This window comes from Herpailurus yagouaroundi, unplaced genomic scaffold, assembly GCF_014898765.1.
Source record: "Herpailurus yagouaroundi ecotype Mexico unplaced genomic scaffold, PumYag 67690, whole genome shotgun sequence".
Lineage (NCBI taxonomy): Eukaryota > Metazoa > Chordata > Mammalia > Carnivora > Felidae > Herpailurus > Herpailurus yagouaroundi.
In genome coordinates, this window is record NW_024420490.1 from 2,248,629 (window position 1) to 2,253,923 (window position 5,295).

Sequence of the window (5,295 nt, forward strand, 5' to 3'; positions counted from 1 at the left end):
TTGATCCCCCATCACCCCGCCTTCCCCCCTCCCCCCAAAAACCCAGTAAGACATGATAGCAGATGATTTCCCTGAGCCTGGAGACCCAGGCTACGTGAATAGCCTTTAACAGAAAAATGTCTCCTGGACTAAAATCCGAGTTCAGGTATGGACTTAGTGCTCTGTTACAAACCCAGAAACCACTGTCTGCCCATTCAGAGCTCACATTCTGGAAGATAAGATTATTCCTCTTTTGTTCCCTAAATTTAAAATTCATTCCCAGAGCCATAGAATGACATGGAAGGACTTACATAATTTTATGGTCTTTCAAAAGGATCATTTTAATGGGACAGTAAAACTTCACACATTCAACACCTCATTAATTCCCAGACGAGTTTGAAAATTTTGGTATAACTCGAGATTTCAGTGTGCAAGGTACACATATAATTTGGGACTGTTTTGAATCCAAATTTTTCATCAATTTGCTTCAGTTTTAGCTAGTGCTATTGACATATTGATATTGATAATGAATAATATTAAGAAAGTAAAATTGATTTAAAAACAATTTTTTCCCCTCTGTAATCTGGCCTTGACTGATTTGAACATAACCTTTCTTGCATCCAAGTTGGCAGAGTTTGGGGTAATAAAATTTGTTGAAAGGGTTGATTTGGTGAGTTGTAAAAATACATGGCACAAACTTCTTTATGTCATTTTCTGTTTTGTTTTAAATATTAGACTTATATTTTGTAAATTATAATTGTACTTGTTACTATTAACTGTAAATATTTATTGTATCAAAAATGTGCTCTGTGTTAAAGAAGTCAGAACAAATTCCAGGTGTGGTACTTAGTATAAACAATGTCATGGCTTGGCTTTGCCCAGACTCCTTAGACTAATGAATTATTTATAAGAAATTCACAATATTAATATGAATGATTCAGGTCCTTTTAAATGTGCAAACTGTGTGACCATGTAAAATTCTGTGAAGTGTGCTCATTGATTGTATTCTTATTTTTCAAGAAATGTTTCCAATGCTTCTATTACATTGTACATGGTCTGCGTGACATTAACTCAAAGCCAGTACAGTAAGCTGAATATTTAAGTCATAGAATGTAAGAAATGTGTTTTATTTCTTAATACAATAAAGCATATTTTATGAAATGGACACATGCATGTAGTCAATGTTCAGTAAAAAGAAAGCTGTTGCATGGATGTAGTGTATGGCCATATGCCCCACAGTTGCTCAATTCTGGAACCATCTATGTCAGAATCACCCAGGCTGCTGGCTGCAAAATGCAGGTTCTCCAATTTCCAATTGACTCAGAACATCTGGGGATTTGGCCTAAAAATCTGCATTTTAAAACAATCTCTCCATGTGATTCCTCAGTACACAGGGGTTTCGTTTCATTAAACTTTTAAAAGATGTATTTAACTTTTGAATAAGGAAGCTTTTCCCATGAGTCAAAATCGAAAGCATAAGAAAGGCATTCAGGAGCGCCTGGGTGGCTCAGTCGGTTAAGCTACCCATTCTTGATTTCGGCTCAGGTCATGATCCCACGGTTCGTGGGATCAAGGCCGGCGTCCATCTCTGTGCTGACAGCGTGGAGCCTGCTTAGGATTCTCTCCCTCTCTCTCTGGCCCTGCCCTGATCATGTGCATGTGCTCACTCTCGCTCTCTCTCTTAAAATAAATAAATAAACTTTAAAAAAAAAAAAGGCATTCAGTGAAAAGTCACTATACTACCTCAGAGTTCTCAGCATTCATCACCACTTCCTCCAGTAAGTGACCGTCGCTGTTAGATTCTTACATGTACATGCTTCTGGACATTTCTTATGCACTGGCAAATAAATACGAATGTGTGTTTTCCTGCAGTCCACCAGCATTTTACAGATATGGTAGCATATTATATGCATTGCTTTGCCCCTTGCTTGCTTCACTACACACTATATCTTGGAGATCTGTCCATATCATTATAAAAAATTCTTCTTCACTCTTTCTTATACCTGCATAGTACTTTATTTATTCAGTCCCCCACTGATGAACATTTAGGTGGTTTCCAGTGTTTTGCTATTATGAATCATGTTGCAATGAATAACATATATAATCTCATACATGAGCAAGTGTTGCTGTTGGAAAACATCTTAAATGTGGAATTGCAGACCATGTACTTTTATAATTTGACAGCTATTGCCAATTGTTCTCTTTAGGGCTTAAATACCAAAGTTTGAGGGTTTCTGCTTTCTGGGGTAACCCTAGCCATCAGAGACCAGGAAAGCACCGAAGAAATAACACATTTGGTCACAAACAGGAGACGTCTAAGCTCCCCGCACTCCAGATGAGAAGAGGCAACCAAGCATGCCTTTCAGATACAGTGAACAAATTCTTTGAGAGGCACACAGACAGCCATGCCAAGGAGGCCCCAGAGTGTGGGGTTGTATATGAGCACTACCATGGGGTTACCTTGGGAGAAGGTTCTCTGGTCTCAGTATATCTCACCACGTCCCCTGCCATGCACCCCAGCCCTGTGATGTATGGCATGTAGAGCCCACCATTAGACTGCAAATGCTCTCTCAAAGTGTCAATGCTTTAAATAGCTAAAAGTGGTGATTCCTAATTGTGCATCTCTAGTTCTCCTGGATTAGATGGGAAGATGAGCAGACTAAAATCTCTGAGACACCCAGGGTATAAAAATCCAATTGACGTGTAAGGTTGGTCTGTGTTAATTGCTGAGAGCTCTACCCAAAGCCCGGGTGAATCTGCCTATCAGAAACTCTAAACTCTGGGGTGCCTGGGTGGCTCAGTCGGTTGATCGTCCGACTTCGGCTCAGGTCATGATCTCACAGTTTGTGGGTTCAAGCTCCGCATCAGGCTCTATGCTGCTTGTTCAGAGCCTGGAGCCTGCTTCAGATTCTGTCTCCTTCTCTCTCTGCCCCTCCCCCACTCACACGTTGTCTCACTCTGTTTCTCAAAAATAAATAAAATGTAAAAAAAAAAACAAAAATGTAAAAAAAAAAAACAAAAAACTCTAAACTCTTTGCAAGCATGCTGCCTACCACGTCAGAAAAAGAAGTTTCATTGATACGTAGACTGTAATATTGAGAATTTAATAATCTCCTTTGAGTCTTGGATTATTGAAGTTGAAAGATACCCCAGAGAATGCCCAGACACAACCCCACATCTCACAAATGAGGAAGTTAAAGGAAAGTGTTGCGATTTGGGTTTCCATATGGTCGTGAGACATTAGAAAAATGAAAACAATTGGCTTGGAGATGATGTGGATGAGAAGAGGTTCAGCAGACCCTTTTGCTAGAGGGCAGGTAAATCTGTGCAGGGACATCTTGTAACACATCAGGCAGAGATGTCTTTCCAGGATATTACTACTTAAAGTATGGTCTGTGGACCAGTAATGTTGACATCACCTGGTCAAAAGTGCAGGGTCTTGGGCCCTGCCTTAGACCTTCTGCATTAGAATCTTAACAGATCCCCAAGGGAATCCTATGATATTAAATTTGTGACCACTGACAGAGGACGCCATTTACTGTGAAGAAATCCATAGTGGGCCTGATACTTTTTGCTATGCCATCTGGTGGCGTCTACACATTTCCCCCAACCTTCTTGCTTGAGAGTCTTGGAATCTCTTTTCTCATGGGGCCTATGTTTACCACCTTGGTCACTGGGACCTAAATTCTGTCTATACAGAGTGGCCAGATACCCCAGTGTCCCGTCTCTGCTCTCCAGGGACTGGGAGTAGATGAGTTCATGACATCAGTCTTGCGGGCCTAGAATCATCGTAGAACTCACCACACAGTTAATTATTTTTCCTTTCTTGTGGTACACTCGTGAGCTCAACCAACAGTGGCTGTTATCTGTTGTACTTACATCATGCCTTGCCCAGAAAGACTAATTTTATCTGACAGTAATTAATGGGACACGCCATGCTCCCCAAATTCCTATGAATTTGTCCAAAAAAACCTTTTGTTATTTTTTTTTGTCCAAACTGTTGGACAAAACTTTCTTAAACTTCTGCCAAAAAAAAAAAAAAAAAAAAAAATTGTTGGTTGGTTTGCGGTTAGTGATTTAAAAAAAAAAAAAAACAAAAAAACCCCGAAAACTATATTCCCATTAACCCACCTCAAAGGAGGTACTGGGTTTCTGATTAGATGTTCTAATTTTTTGTAAGTCAGAAGAGTGTACCTACCCTCTCAGAAGCAGAATCCAGACTTCAGGCAAAAACTTCTTTGCTCGATTTAAAGCCAGAAGGTGTGCTTTGCTTAGATTAATGAAAAAGGCTGGGGTGCCTGGGAGGCTCAGTCGGTTAAGCGTCCGACTTTGGCTCTGGTCATGATCTCACGGTTTGTGGGTTCAAGCCCTGCACTGGGCTCTGTGCTGACAGTGGGGAACCTGCTTGGGATTCTCTCTCTCTTCCTTTCTCTATCTCTCTTTCTCAAAATAAATAAATAAACTTAAAACAAACAAAGGAAAACATCTCACAAGCCAAGGGTGAAAACTTCTTAGGTCCTACCTGAATTCTGTGAAGAGAGCAAAGGGGCATCAACTCCCCCCCTGGTCTCTAGCTCCCACGGGGTCTTGAAATTTCTGCTTTGTTGCGCATTTTAAGAGAATATAGAAAAGAGGTCATTCCAAATTGTGCAGGTGCCTAATAATAAAAGCCAGCCCCACTTAGATGCTAACTGGTTCTTTATCTTCAAAACCAAAATTGCTCTCTCCCAATATGCTTCACCTCTTTGTGTGTCCCCTTTGCCTTCGAAGGGTGGTCAAAATTCTCCCATTTGTCTAAACTCAAAACCTTACCATCACCTCTGGCTCCATCCTTTCAGCATCACCCACATCCAGCTGGACCTCAGCGTCTGCATGTGTCCCTCTAAAATGTTTCAGGTACGGGAGCCCTGCTGGGCTCAGTCGGTTAGGTTAAGCATCCGACTCTTGATTTCTGCGCAGGTCATGATCTCACGGGTCGTGGTGAAGTCAGGCTCAGGTCATGACCTCAGAGCCTTCTTGAGATTCTCTCTCTCGAAATAAATAAGTAAATAAACTTTAAAATAAAGTAAAATGTTTCAGGTATGAGAATCCATCTCCCAAAGGCAATGTTTACCCAGTGAAACACGACTTTCTCCCCCACAGGAAATCAGCGGCGAGTCTGAGGACCCAAGTGTCGCCCTGCAGCCTCAGCTTCTCCTCCAGGACCTCGTAATTCTCCATGATCCAGAAACTAAAGCGTTAAGCCTCCAGAGCAGAGGTCTCCTGGGCCAGATAGCAGACCCCATTCTGACGGTTGCCGCCCACGTCCTGCCCAAG